Genomic DNA, 16,248 nt, shown 5'->3' with positions numbered 1-16,248 from the left:
GCCATGGCTGAGGAAGAACTTCTAAGATCAATCCCATTCACAATAGCTACAAAAACAAATACCTTGGAATAAACTTAACCAAGGACGTTAAAGATCTCTACGATGAAAATTACAAAACCTTAAAGAAAGAAATAGAAGAGGATACCAAGAAATGGAAAAATCTTCCATGCTCATGGATTGGAATAATCAATATCATCAAAATGTCCATTCTCCCAAAAGCAATTTATAAATTCAATGCAATACCAATCAAGATACCGAAGACCTTCTTCTCAGATCTGGAAAAATTGGTGCTGAAATTCATATGGAGGCACAAGAGACCTCGAATAGCTAAAGCAATCTTGTACAACAAAAACAAAGCCGGAGGCATCACAATACCAGATTTTAGGACATACTACAGGGCAGTTGTAATCAAAACAGCATGGTACTGGTACAGAAACAGATGGATAGAACAATGGAACAGAATAGAAACACCAGAAATCAACCCAAACATCTACAGCCAACTTATATTTGATCAAGGATCTAAAACCAATTCCTGGAGCAAGGACAGTCTATTCAATAAATGGTGCTGGGAAAACTGGATTTCCACATGCAGAAGCATGAAGCAAGACCCCTACATTACACCTTACACAAAAATCCATTCAACATGGGTTAAAGACCTAAATCTATGACCTGACACCATCAAGTTACTAGAGAACATTGGAGAAACCCTTCAAGATATTGGCACAGGCAAAGAGTTTCTGGAAAAGACCCGGGAGGCACAGGCAGTCAAAGCCAAAATTAACTATTGGGATTGCATCAAAGTGAGAAGTTTCTGTACTGCAAAAGAAACAGTCAGGAGAGTGAAGAGACAACCGACAGAATGGGAAAAAATATTTGCAAACTATGCAACAGATAAAGGGTTAATAACCAGAATCTACAAAGAGATCAAGAAACTCCACAAAAACAAAACCAACAACCCACTTAAGAGATGGGCCAAGGACCTCAATAGACATTTTTCAAAAGAGGAAATCCAAATGGCCAACAGGCACATGAAAAAATGTTCAAGGTCACTAGCAATCAAGGAAATGCAAATCAATACCACAATGAGGTTTCACCTCACCCCAGTTAGAATGTCTCACATACAGAAATCTACCAACAACGGATGCTGGCGAGGATGTGGGGAAAAAGGGACACTAACCCACTGTTGGTGGGAATGCAAACTGGTCAAGCCACTATGGAAGTCAGTCTGGAGATTCCTCAGAAACCTGAAGATAACCCTACCGTTCGACCCAGCCATCCCACTCCTTGGAATTTACCCAAAGGAATTTAAATTGGCAAACAAAAAAGCGGTCTGCAGCCTAATGTTTATTGCAGCTCAATTCACAATAGCTAAGACCTGGAACTGACCTAAATGCCCTTCAACGGTAGACTGGATAAAGAAATTATGGGATATGTACTCTTTAGAATACTATACTGCAGTAAGAAACAACGAAATCCAGTCATTTGCAACAAAATGGAGGAATCTGGAACACATCATGCTGAGTGAAATAAGCCAGTCCCAAAGGGACAAATACCATATGTTCTCCCTGATTGGTGACAACTGACTGAACACCAAAAAGGAAACCTCCTGAAATGAAATGGACACTATGGGAAATGGTGACTTGATCAGCATAGCCCTGACTGTTAATGAACAACTTAATACATTATCCCTCTTAGTAGTTTTTTTGTCTGTTCTACTTAATACGACTGGTTTAATTCTGTAATTAATACACAGTTATTCTTAAGTGTTAAAAATTAACTGAAATGTGATCCCTGTTAAACATAAGAGTGGGAATAAGAGAGCGAAGACATGTACAATTTGGGACATGCTCAAGCTGACTTGCCCCAAATGGTAGAGTTAAAAACATACCAGGCGATTCCAATTCAATCCCATCAAGGTGGCATGTACCAATTCCATCTCACTATTCCAAGTGATCAATTTCAGTTCACAATTGATCATAATGAAAGGACTAAGAGTCAAAGGGAGCACATAAACAAGTCTAGTACCTGCTAACACTGGGGTGCAAACTGTTGAAATCTTTACTTAATGTATACTAAACTGATCCTCTGTAAAAAAAAAAAAAAGAAAAGAAAAGAAAAGAAATTATCAACTCCCAACTTGACTCTCACTGGGATTAAACATGACAACAGGTCTGATCTGATTTCATCATCATTTAAAAAAAATCATCTATTATTTTTCACTTTATGTTTCTGTGTGAGAGCAAACTGTTGAAATCCTTACTTAATGTATACTAAGCTGATCTTCTGTATATTAAGATAATCGAAAATGAATCTTGATGTGAATGGAGGGGAGAGGGAGTGGGAAAGGGGAGGGTAGTGGGTGGGAGGGACGGTATGTGGGGGAAACCATTGTAATCCATAAATCATACTTTGGAAATTTATATTCATTAAATAAAAGTTAAAAAAAATAAACAAACATGGAGATACAAAAAAAAAAAAGAAACAAACATGTAACTGTTCTTCCTATCTGAGACTACAGTCAAATTATGCAGGTTTCCAAAGCCTGGTGTTTTCCTGGTGTAGTATAATGGAATCATTACAATATAAGATGGAGGTGTCTTCTAATTTGATGTAGGCTTATGGGGCAGCTTTAGGTTGTTTTCCTTATGGATGTACATGGGTGTTTGCCTGTGTTATGTTTCTTGTTCCTACTTATCCTGAAACCTTCAGTACGCTATTGGTAATTGTAAGGCCTGCTCTGAGGTGTTTTGTGGGAAGTTAGAAGGTCAGCTACAGTTGTTTAGCTGACTGGGAGAGCAGTGCAACTTCCTACTTGGGACAAACTGTGGTAACCCTTAAAACCATCTAGGACAGTTTGAAGGACAACTGTATACTCATGGGGGAAACTGTGAGCATTAAGTTTGCAATGTCTTAAGATTCTGTGTCCCCACTCAATATTGTAAATGAGGAAAGAAAAGAATCAGAAAGATTGCTGGAAACTGAGATAGAGCAGAGGTAACCATCAACAGGAGCTAAATCCTAGCAATTATGGTGCATGTTCTTGACAAGTGATGGTTCAAAGATCATAAAAAATAAGAAAAGCTATATTTTAGCAGATATAAGATGCACAATAACCTATGATTCTTTCTAGTTTAATGACTACATGTGTTGACACGACTTTAGGTATATAAGTTTTTATCACTTGAACTAATGGTTCCATTAAACATAGAACCTGTTATGAATTCAATAAAATGCTAATAAACGTGTGCTAATTTCCAATCTGAAGTAATTTTTCCCATTTGTTCTCAAGCCTCACAGTGGGTAGCATGATCAAATTGCCTCAAATACACAAATATCAAACAAACTTGAATTCATTTCTTTGAAACTTGTATTTGATTGAAAGGAACAGACAGATACAGAGAAATATTCCATCCTCTGGTTCATTTCTCCAAATATTCACAACAAATGCTAAGTCAGATCAAAGTCACAGAGAAACTCAATCAGTGCATCTCACAAAAGGAGCAGGCATCCAATCGCTTGAATGATAATTCAATATTGCTGCATCCCAGAGTGTACAACAGCAGAAATCAGAAGCAGAATCAGGATGTAAACCCAGGCATTCATGTATGAGGTGAAGCAACACCAAGCGGTGACTTAACATGCATTCCAAATACCTACTCAATGGCGAGCAACTAGACATACAAACATGAGGCCATCCTATAATAGTAGACTGAGATGTTGCAGAAGATCAGGCAAGATTAGGCAAGGCTGGCATAGATCAGCAGCACTGTCCACCAGATCTCCAGTATCAAAATTCACATCTAAAATATGTTTTTTTAAATTTCATGGCACCAAAGTGCTGCCATTTCAAGCAATTAGGGTTGCCACCATTATCAAATAAAAGCTGCTGAATGTTTGTTCTAATTGGATACATATAGTGCATTGAAGGAAAGTGTTTTGAATACCTGTAGTGATCAAACACACATTAGCATTTTAGTCTGAAATATGGAATACACACTGAAATAATGTTAATAACTTGGAGAATTGATTTTCAAATTTGATTTTGTAAAAGCATATAATACCATATCCATGTCATGATTCACCTTTCCATTCTTAGCATCATGCTGCATATCTTGATCAATACCTTTTTTTCTTACAAAAAGAGCTTTATTATATGTTTTTATTCTGCTCTCCAACAACTACATTTCATGATTTCACTTTTTCTCATCCTGGAAGAATATTTACCAACATCTATTTGCAAGAATTTAATTTTTTAAGTTTTAAATTTTATTTCAAAAAATAGTCATGACAAACAGCTAAAACAGTTTTACACCTCAAATCAAAATTTACTTTGACAAGGATTCCAAGGTGGCAGAATAGAGAAAGGGCAGACTACTCTAAGCAAGAAGAAAATAATAAAAAAGTGGAGAATGTGCCTTGTCAGGGGTAGTTGGAGGGAAAACTGCAGTGGAGATTCTGCAGAAGGAGGAGATATTGTGGATCTGTGTGTGGAAGGTGCAGATGTGCAGCAATGATCACAGACATAACACACAACCCCAGAAGCCGAGAGCTGGAGAAAGAATCAGCTTTGGAGAGTGAGGTTAGATCAGACTGCAGCACCCCATGCTACTGGTGATAAAGCCAGAGTGAGAGCCTAGAGGCCTACACTTTGTGTCTGGCCTGGAGCCCTGAGGGGAACAGGATGCACACCCACCCAGGAAAAAAAGGGGGCATTATTCTTTCTATTCATCTCTACTTCCTCCCCACAACAGTGCCTGGCAACCAGGTGAAAGAGGGTGGGTGTCATTTTGTACATAAGTACATATCAGCTACAGCAGCTCGTCTGTACTTGCCCAGCAACTGGCAAGGACAGATGTCATTTTGCCAGCTCCCAGCAATGGGTGCAGATACAGTGACATTCTGACATCAGTACTGGACGCAGAATCTCTTGCATGTGCCCAGCAACTGGTGGGCAGAAGTCATCATTTTGAAACAAGTAAGGCTGTGTCCAGCATGCATTGTGCATGTTTGGGATCCAGTATTTTACTGGAGGGAAAAATACATGTTCTCAATAGACTTTGAGTCTGTTGGGATGATTGACAGGGGGCTAGGTTCCCATGTACAAGTGCAAGGTGCCCCTAGCCTCTCAGCACATCACTGGCTCTGAAGCTCAAATTGCCTAGGCAGAATATTCACATGCAGTTGGCTCTGGGAACATCTCTACCTCTCCATGAATAGGACAAGGCTAGTGGGGCAGAGTGGATCCTCTGCACAACATGACTGTGCCTGCCCCATGGGCTGACACTGTGTGAACTCTGTGACTGAGTGGGTGCAAGGTGTTTCTGGGTTTCTGGGCAATCATTGTTTACAGATCCACACATTCTGAGCTCCCTGATTGGGGTGGGATATCCCAGAGGATCCGTGCTCATCCTGAGGACTGCACAGATCCTTTGTGCAGCTCATGAATCAGCATGGTGGAAGGATGCATCCACTGAGGCCTAATACTCAGGCACTGATCACCTTAGAAGAGGGGGAGGTGTGTGATGATGCCAGCATAGGTGATCATCCACTCCCCATTGCTGACAATAAGGAAAACATACCACATCCAACATGGGTGTCACCCTGAATACTCACCCCACTCTGGAGCACAGACTAGAGCCCTCAGGCCACAGCCAGCTCAAGCATCTGGGTATTCACTAATATAGCAGAAGCCACACAGGCATAGCTGAAAAATAAAAGCCATCAGAGGAAAGGTCCAACAAGTGTCTCCACAAATGCCTAAAAATAAACTCAGAAATTCAAGAAACAAGAATAAGGAAGACAACACGAGTTCCCCAAAGGAATACAAAAACATTCCAATATTAGACTTTGAAGATGAAGAGATTTATGAAGTGCCTGAAATGGAACTCAAAAAATTAATTAAAGGATTATTCAGAAGCAATAAGAAAAAAAGTTCAAAAATTAAAGAAATCCAGGAATGACATGAATGAAGACTTCTCCCTCAAATTGAGATTTTGAGAGAACCAGAAGGAATTCCAGGCTCCTAGCTTTGTCCTGGTCCATTCCCGGCTGTTGCAGGCATTTTGAAAGTGAACCAATAGGTGGGAGCACTCTCTTTTCTCTTTCGTTTTTCTCCCAATTCCCTTGCTGGCTTCCTTTCTTCCTTCCTCTCTCCTGCTCTAACAAATTAATAAAAAAATTTTTAAAAATTAATAAAGGCAAACCATGTTAGGGCTAAATAGGCCAGGATATTATCAGGGTTGAGGATGTTGCCCCAATACCAGGTGGAGATTAAACACCCTTGTCAATAAGGCCTTGCTCTGCCATGCATGCAAAGCTCTATAGATGTGTATAGTATTTTCATACTTACATAAAAGACAGACACATTTAACTTAAAAGCATATATAGCAGGTTGTACTTGTACCTTTAAAGGTAAAAAAAATCACAAATTCTATTTAATTCTCTCCACAACCTAATGGGTTGCTGTGCATCACTTAGGGGTACCTGCATGTACTTTTTGTTAATATTTTATTTTTTGAAAGGCAGAGTCACAAAGGGAGATACAGGGAGAAAGAGTTTCCATCAGTTGGTTCACTCCCCAAATGGCAGCAACAGCCTCATCTGGGGTAATCCAAAACCAGAGGTCAGGATCTTATTTTGGGTCTCCCACATGAGTGCAGGGGCATAAGCACTTGGGCCTTCTTCTACTGCTTTCCCAGGCCATAACAGAGATTTGCATAGGAAGAGGAGCAAGACAGAAGCTGGTGCCCATATGGGATGGCAGCACCATAGGCAGAGGCAAAGACTACCCCCCTGTGCTCTGGCTCCCCCATGCATGTACTTTTGAGATTTTGTATTTTCTAACTTCACTGAACTCATTTATTGCTTCACTACATTTTTGGATTATGCCATCAAAATTTTGTATGGATCTTTTTATTTTTAGAGATATCTTAAGTTCCTATTAAAATTAAGAGGAAGACATAGAGATTTTCCAAGAATCATTCTAAAACAGGAATCTCTGCATGTCCCAACAAAACATGTCCCATGGGAGAATATTAAAGACTAAAACTGAAGACACAAACAACAGGTTCACCTCACTGATAATGGTCTCCAAACTCTGGGCCTCTCCTGTCTCGTAGGACTCTGTACAGCTTTCTACACAATAAACTCACTTTGGCTTTGCACTCTTGAACTTAGCTCTTTATTTCTATACTGAGATATAAAATCATCATGCAAAAAATCAATACCTTTGTATTCACAGAAAATGCCATGGCTAAGTAAGGACTTGTAAGGTCAGTACCATTCACAATAGCAACAAAATATTTAAGTACCTTGGAATAAATTTAACCAAGGATGTCAAAAATCTTTGCAATGAAAATTACAACATATTAAAGCAAGAAATCAAAGAATACACAAAAAATCTTCTATTTTCATGGATAGGAATAATTAATTTAATCAAAGTACTCATACTATGCATATCAATTTACATATTCAAAATGATGCAAATAATAAGAAACAATGCTAAAATTATTAGAGAAGACAAGAGACCCTGAATAGCTACAGCAATTTTACACAAGAAAATCAAAGCTAGTTCCAGCACAATACCAGATTTGAAAACATCCTACAGGGCAGTTACAATCAAACCACCTAGTATGGGCACAAAACTACACATGAAGATGAAGGGAACAGAATAGAAACCCAAGAAATAAATCCACACTTCTAAAACCAACTAATATTTGACAAAGGAGCTAACATTAATCCTTGGAGAAAAGACAGTCTCTTCAACAAAGGGTTGTAAGATTATTGTATCTCCAAATGCAGAAGTATGAAACAAAATGGCTATATAACAACTTATACAAAAATCAGCTCAAAATAGATCATGGATCTAAATATACAAACTGATATAATCAGATTACTAGGGGAAAATGGGGAAACTGCAACACACTGGCATAGGCAAAGACTTCTTTGAAAAGACCCCAGAATCACAGGCAATAAAAGCAAAAAATAGAAACATGGGATTACCTCACGCTAAGAATCTTCTGCACCACAAAGGGAATGCTCAGCAATGTGAAGAAGCAACTGAGAGAATGGGAGAAATTATTTGCAAACTATGCAACTTAAAAGGGATTAATATCCAGAATCTATAAAGAGCTCAAGGAACTCAACAACAAGAAAACAAACAACCCAGTTAAGAAATGAGTAAAGGACTTGATGAGGCATTTTTCAAATGATGAAATCTAAATAACCAATAGACACATGAAAAAATTCTCAAGATAACTATCCATCAAGTAAACGCAAACAACAAGCACAATGAGATTTCACCTCACCCCAATTAGAACAGCTTTCATAAGATATCAAAAAACAATAAATGTTGGTGAGGTTGTGAGGGAAAAGGTTCCCCAATCCATTGTTGCTTGAAATGTAAACTGGTCCAGCAACTGTGAAAGATAGCTCAGGAATCTGGAAATATGTCTACCATATGACCCAGCCATCCTACTTCTTAGAATATACTCAAACAAAGTGAAATCAGCATATGGAAGACTTATTGGTACCTCTATGTTTACTCCAGTTCAATTCACTGTAGCTAAGAAATGAAATCCAGGCAAATGTCCATCGACCAATAGTTAAAAAAATGTGGCATATGCACACTATGGAATACTATTCAGCTATAAAAACATTGAAAGTCTGCTGTTTGCAGCAAAATGGATAAAATTGGAAAACATTATACCTAGTGAAATAAACAAGTTCCAGTAAGAAAAATATTTTTCCTGATTTGTAATAACTAATAGAGTACCGAAATTTAATGTATGAGTGAAATTGACATTTTGTGATTTGATTATTGTTTACAACACAAGTCTCTGCTGTTGAAGAACAGTGTTTTTTGTTTTTTTTCTCCTTATTATTACTCGTTGAATTGTTTTCTTAGTGGAGGGTTAAGTTTATGATTATAAAATAAACTGAAGTATATATCATTGTAAAAATTAAAAGAATAAGTAAGGAATGATGAGGAAAGGTAGTGTGGGTATGATGAGAATACAACTAAATCTACATATATATGAAATACATGAAATTTATTCACATTTAATAAATTTAAAAATCATTTTAAAAAAAAACAATGTACAGCGGGTTTTTTAAAAAAATTGTTAAAACTGTCATTCCTTAAAATGCCACTTATCTACTAGCAGTGTTGGTTATTTTTTAAGCATTGACTTCCCCCAGATAACTTCCAGTTATGTAAGAGAAGAAGCCACTTGCACCCTTTCTTATCTTGCAGCATCCCTCACTCCATTCCAACACCAATGGTGGTAGTTCAGTATATACGTTCAATAATACGTTCCACATAAGGTGAATTAAATGTGTTCTTAAAGCTTATTGAGAACTAAGTGCATGCTAGCCTCTTTTCAAGCACTTTAGAAAGATTAACTTCTTTATTTCTCACATAAATCCGAAGAATCACAGCTTTTGTTACTCCCATTTTCCACAGAATAAAACTGGGATTCATTAAATAATCTGGCTAAGGAATAAGAAACTGACAGAGACAGAATGAAATACCAGCTGGTTGAGTACATGTTCCATTTTACCACCCAACATTGGCTCTGAATGGGCCTATTTACTGAGCTCTGTAACTGTGTGGCCAAGTTCTTACAACCTGACTTCTGATTTGCAAGAATTAAAAGTCCTTGTTTCAATTGAATTTTCTGTAATTCACTCTTTCCCTCAAATATAGAGGACAATCAAGCCATCTGCAGGTGAGAGAAATGTGCAGCTCTGGAAATACAGAGATTCAGTTCCTTGGCACCACATTCTCATGGGCATCAGTGAGGCTGGCAGGAAAGCTGCTCAACCTCAGGGTGGCAAACCATGCGCTGCCAAAAATGCATTTCAGTTCTGCTTCTCATTGTTCAATCTCTTCTGTTCTCCCTCATCTCTCCCCCAACTCTGACCAATATGAATAAGGAACTGTCATTTCTCTTAAGCAGCGATATTCCACTGATACATGTGAGACCTTCACAGGGATTTAAATCTGAGAATGTATATCATCTTGGAAATCTGGAATGTCCATAATAGGAAATCTAAAATGCATCTGGAAAGGAGGCAGTGTGACTGTCCTCAGCAGCTGCTCTCAACCATGACTACATATTGGAATCATACAGGACAGATTTTAAAAATACTATGCCTAGTTTCCCACCTCCAGGGACTATGATTATATTGGTCCCAGGTTTACCCTGGAGATCAATGTGTTTTAAAAGCTGCCTAGATGATTCTAATAGTCAACAAAGCTGAGAATGTTTGGTCTTGGGTATGATTGTTGTAGTGAACCTTCATTCACAGATGCCTTTATTCAAAGGTGAACACAATCGATGTTATGACTCACCAAGTTCAATTTGTATGCATCTCTGCAATCTGGGATGCTTCACACATGCTTTGTTCTAACCCTGGTGTGCCTAGAGGATCTTGTCATTCATTTCTGGAAATATTTTTTTAAGATTTATTTATATATTTGAAAGGCAGAGTTACAGGGAGGCAGAGGCAGAGAGAGAAAAAGGTCTTCCATCTACTGGTTCACTCTCCAGATGGCTGCAACAGCAAGAGCTGCCCTTATCTGAATTCAGGAGCTTCTTCTAGGTCTCTCACATGGGTGCAGGGGCCCAAGGACTTGGGCCGTCTTCTACTGCTTTCCCAGGCCATAGCAAAGAGCTAGATATGAAGGGGAGCACCTGGGACTTGAACTGTGGCCCATATGGGATGCCAGCACTGCAATTGGTGGCTTTACCCACTATGCCATAGCATCAGTCCCAGGATATACCTTTTAATTTTAACAAAATTAATAAACTATGAATAAAAGTAATTGAGGAAACACAGGGGAAAGTAACAATAGTGTCCATTTTCATGTATTAAAACAATTGTTTACAGAGAGAAGAGCCTTGTCAAGATCAGAAAAAAATATTGTAAAACTCTTAGGGGTAAGGCCAGTGCCGCAGCTCACTAGGCTAATCCTCCACCTGTGGTACCGGTACCCAGAGTTCTAATCCTGGTTGGGGCACCGGATTCTGTCCCGGTTGCTCCTCTTCCAGTCCATTTTCTGCTGTAGCCCGGGAAGGCAGGGGAGGATGGCCCAAGTCCTGGGGTCCTGCACCCGTAAGGAAGACCAGGAGGAAGCACCTGGCTCCTGGCTTTGGAACTGTGTATCCCTGGCCATAGTGGCCATTTGGGGGTTGAACCAATGGAAGGAAGACCTTTCTCTCTGTCTCTCTCACCACCTAACACTGCATGTCAAAAAAAAAAAAAAAACTCAGGGTAAAAACTTGACTAGAGATAAAAATCCACTATACTTTGAAAATCAAATTCCCAAACACAAACACAAATATAAATTCCTAAAACCCAATATAAGAAGTATAAAATAGGAAAACTCCAAATTAAAACAAGCAAGTTGAATCTCAATTTGAAGGCCACCAACCAATAAAACAGAGAAGCAAAACTTCAGTTATAGAAACACAAAATATTTCAAACATTTAAGAAATAAAACACCTATATTTCTCAGATGTACCAAAGTATAAATAAGCAAAGCATATTTTCAGATTTCTTTTAGAAAGCCAGCATTACATTTATAATGATGCCAGGTTGACTAGAACTTTCAATATAAATTAAGTATAAACCTCTCTTTCATATACAGATGTATAAATCCTTAGTATTTTTATAATAAATGAAAGCACATATGAAAATATAATGAATAACAAGTCACATATAATAAAAAATACAAGAGGTGGTTAACATTTCTTAACAAGTCAAGTAAATTTTCCAGGTAGGTGAAAAATTCAAGGAGAAAATCACATGACAATTTAATGTTCAAAAACATTTAGAAATCAGCATGTAATTTTTAAAAACTGCTTGCAATATAGTAAAAAAGAGCAATGGCTTTCTTTTTCAGATCAAAATTTTTTAAAAGGATCCTACAATGAAAACCATAATTAATACAGAATCATTGACAGCTTTTACCCTGGAAGTAAACCTAGACCAGGAAGTCTCCACTAGTGCCAACTTCTTATTGGAGGAGTAGTTGGGGGCGAGGGGGAGAGCAAAAAGAAATAAAATAAGATGTAAAGATCAATTTTCTAACAATAAATTGCCAATATATTGGAGATATTTATTTAGGGAGAATCCATAAAATCTAAAAACAAATAAACTGATAAATGAATTTAATGTTGTGGGAAAGATCAATGTTTTAAAAATCCATTAGATTACCAAGTGCCAGCAAGAAATAACTAGAAAATATAAAAGATCAATACGCAGAGTAGAAAACAGAAGAAAATAAAAAAATTAAATTATGTTATATCTAAGTGTTATTCAAATCAATATTAAAAAGTAATAGAAACGACCCAACAGAATGAGCAGAAATACAAGGAAAACGAAAGCGCCGAAAGCGGATAAACAGAACTGTAACTCACTGCAACAGGTTACCGCCAGCTCCAGGCAGCATCCGCAGGGAGAAGGACGGGGACCCAGGGCGAGGCCAGTGGGTAGCAGGAGCTCGGAGGTGAGAGTCCTCCAGCCGCGGGGAGGCAGAGCCCAGGGGCGGCCATTTCAGACCTGAACCCAGGTCTGTCTCTCGCTGTTCCCATCCAGGACAACTTGAAGTTAGGGGTCCTTGCTATGGGGGACGCTGATTGGCTCCGTGCTTTGTGACGTTCCGTGCACTCAAGGCTGGCAAACTGTCCAATCAGGCAAGGTGACGTCCACAGTGCATCAGCACGCGGGGCCTGGACGTCACAATCTCCTCAGAGTTTTGCCTGCAGAGTGAACTCCTGGGAGACAGCTCCGCCGCCAGGAGGCTCCCAAGCGAAGTCCACCTCTGCAGCTCTCCATCTTCACTCACCGGGGACGCTGGGCACCTCGGAAGCTGACAACCGCGACATGGTGAGTGTGTGGACCTGGCTGTACCGAGAGGGGAAAACGGAGCTGAAGGCCAGGAGGACACAGGCCTCCGGCATCTGTGGGCTCCATATTGGCGCTGGCACAGGGCTTCCCCTCGGTCCCCTCAGACCTGTGGGTTGGGGGCTTTACCGGCACCCAGGACCCCCGAGGTCCTGCCCCTTCCCTGCTTGGGTGAGACTTCTCAGCCCAGAGTCCTAGCAGGCCAGCTGTGTGGCAGTAGCTCCACGTCTCCCCCGATTGTGCAGTGGGGACTGGGTGGTCTCTAGGGAGAATGTGGGCTGTGTGTATGCGGTTCATGCAGGACAGGCGCTGTGGGTTCCTCCTTCCCTCCCCACAGGGACCTGGTTCCCCCGAGTTTTCTCAATATGTGGCCTGCAGGGTATTTTCCAGGGCATTGACCTCTTTACACAGCTGTTTCTAGGATGTCTCACTCCTTCATATGTTTCCAATATCACAGTAACATAGACTGAGTAAGGTAGAGACAGAAGTTTTACTTGGCTTGGGGTTTTCACCCAGGTTTTAGAGAAGCAGAAAGACCCTGTAATTTGGTATTTGGGCATCGTCTTAGCACTTACACTTTCTCTGTACAGGGTGCCATCTCTATGTGCACTTTCAAAATAGAAATTTTGACCACTCAAATTTATGTGTGTTTTAAAAATGATTTTTCTTGCATGAAAGACTTCCAAATCCTGTAGATATGTCTAGTTTACCAAGTTATTTTGGATTTATATTTTAATATAGGAGCCTGTTTAGTTTTGCTTGTTTTAATTTTTTCAAGATTGTCAGAGTATGACTGACACAATTTGTGTATCATCAAGGTATGAAAACTGATATTTTGCTATGTGAGGGACGTTAAAAAGTATGGACAATTCACATTATCTTTTGATTACATTTTTTCATAAACTTTCTGGAATCCTCTTGTACATATACATTATGAAATGATTAAGACAATCTAACATATCCATCACATTACATCCCTATGTTATTAAAGAATATGTAAGATATTAGCAAGTTGTGAGTATGTGATATCATAACCAACTGTTTACTGTGTTGAATATTAAGGTCTTGAGGTGTTAATTTTGTTAATTTATCTCATAGCTGCAAATGTGTGTTCAGCTAACATTTTCCCATGTCCTTCACTCTCAGCCCATGACAACCACCATTCTATTCTGTGATTAAGTGCGACTTTCTTAGCTTACACATATGAGTGATATTGTGTGGCATTTATCTTTCTGTGCCTTATTTCAAATAGCCTAATGTCCACATTCATATTTTTGGATCCACATCCTGACAAAATGGAAGAATTTCCTTATTAAGGTTGTCTGCGATTCCTGTGTATGTGTGTTTATCACATTTTCTTTATTCATATGTTGACAGCGGGGTTGTCTCCATATCTTGTTCTTGTAGGTAATGCTGCCAGTAGTGTGGAGATAAAGGTATCTATTTGAGATACTGATTTGATTTCCTTTGGATATACACACAGTTGTGAGATTGCTTTGTCATGTTCTTTGTTTAATTTTGATTGAAAACCTACATAATGTTTTCTGTATTGGATGTAACAATTTACTTTCTCAGCAACAATTTTTATATTCCTTTTTTCCACCCTGGGACAATGTTATCTTTTTACTTTTGGATAATTATTTTAACGTATATGAGATGATAATCACTGTGGTCTTAATTAGCATTGTAGTCTTCATTAGCTGTTTCTGACCCCTTTTAAGTTACCTGTTGGCTACTTGTATATATTCAATGGAAAACTGATCAATCCTTTGTGCAATTTTTATTACAATATTTGCTTTTGAGTTGTTTGTGTTCAAACTCAGGTTGTCCAATGTTTTCTTCATTCCTTGCTTTATCTGTTCTGTTTTTCCTATCATATGCAGAATATTTCTTAGATTTTTTTTCAGTCTTTGCTTTTGTCACCTATGCGTTTAGTGTCATATCAAACAATCATTGTTGAGACTAATATCAATGAATTTGCTTCCATTTGTAAGGGGTTTTATATTCTCAGACCTTTTATGTAAGCCTTCAATTCATTTTGATTTGACTTTCATGCCTGGGTAATATAAAGATATTATATTTCAGTTTTTGGCATGCAGATGTCCAATTTTCCTCTGCTTCAGATGTGGTCACTAAACACTAAGTGGCAGGATCCAGGCAGAAACTGTCACAGTCCAGTTTTTCCCTAATCTGCCTTGTCTCCCAGACCCACTCTTCTGTGCTCTGCTGCTCTTCCCTGTCTGCCTGAAGAGACCTCAGAAGTGAGCATGCACAGAGAGAGACACATGAAGCAGTGTGCAATGTTGGGGAGAAGCAGAAACTATGTAGTAAAGGGGCAGGGCCCAGAAGGCTCTGTCTCCTTTCTCTGAAAGCCTTGGATATACAGAGGCACTTCAAAAATTCCCTGAGGGATTGACATTTGGCATGTGTTACAACCCTGCTTAGTATGTCCACATCCTATATTGGCATGCCTAGGTTACAGTCACAACTCTCAATTCCAGCTTTATGCTAATATGCACTTTTGGAGGGAGTGATGGCTGAAGTATGTGGGTCCCTGTAACCCACATGAGAGACTCATATAATCTGGGAAGCAGAGCTGATGGGGTCCTCCATGCAGAGTGGATGAACATAAGGTGTTCCTTTGCTGCAATGTGTGTTGGTGATCTGGAAAATAACACTCCATCATGAACTTTGTATGTCAAACAATGATGCACAACTGAGAAAAGGAGGCCACTGAGGTATTCAGGCATTTTTTCAATTAGTCTATGCAGCTGCCATCCCAAGAGGGAAGGGGCCCAACTGGGATAGTCCCAGTCTGACCACATGGATGCAGGAGGTTTATTTAAATTTTGAAAATTAATTTTATTCACATTAAAGGCACAGCGATCTCTCATCCACTGTTCTCTCCAGATATTCACAATAGCTGGAATTCAGCCAGGTTGTGATGTGAAAACATCAGGTTTTATGAAGTGAAAATCCCAGAACTCAGTGTGGGTGGCACAGACCCAAGTACCTGAGCTATTATATGCTGCCTCCTAGGATGCACTTTAGTAGGAAGCTGGATTGGAAGTGGAGTGGGACTCAAACCCACACACTCTAATATAAGATGTGGGTCTCAAAAGAGCCATCTTACATGCTGTTCCCCAAGGCTCACCCCTCTGTTATTTTGAGGACTCCTACAACAGTCCAAACCAACTCTCCTGGCCCTGATGGTCATAGTCCCTGAAGTTAAGCTGTGCAGACCCTCAACACTCTAGAAAATACCCAAGTACATCCACGCAATGGAGTGTTCACAGCAGCACATTCCTGCTGTGCTTGTCACTCAGAACTATGAAG

General features: G+C 39.3%; 1 long non-coding RNA gene across 3 annotated transcripts in view; it reads right to left on the bottom strand.

Annotated features, from left to right (window-relative positions):
- The window catches only part of LOC103346506 (uncharacterized), a 58,077-nt gene extending 45,485 nt beyond the window's left edge, over positions 1–12,592 (bottom strand). For 2 of the 3 annotated variants that reach the window (XR_007913558.2, XR_007913559.2), the window contains exon 1: positions 12,426–12,592. This is a non-coding gene — a long non-coding RNA (uncharacterized lncRNA). Of the gene's footprint in view, positions 1–5,613; positions 5,916–12,425 lie in introns of those variants that run through there. The other variant, XR_011384429.1, reaches the window with a different exon arrangement.
- Positions 12,593–16,248: the final 3,656 nt, after the last annotated feature.

The sequence above is a fragment of the Oryctolagus cuniculus genome, chromosome 19, assembly GCF_964237555.1.
Source record: "Oryctolagus cuniculus chromosome 19, mOryCun1.1, whole genome shotgun sequence".
Lineage (NCBI taxonomy): Eukaryota > Metazoa > Chordata > Mammalia > Lagomorpha > Leporidae > Oryctolagus > Oryctolagus cuniculus.
This window is presented reverse-complemented; position numbering and strand designations above follow the sequence as displayed.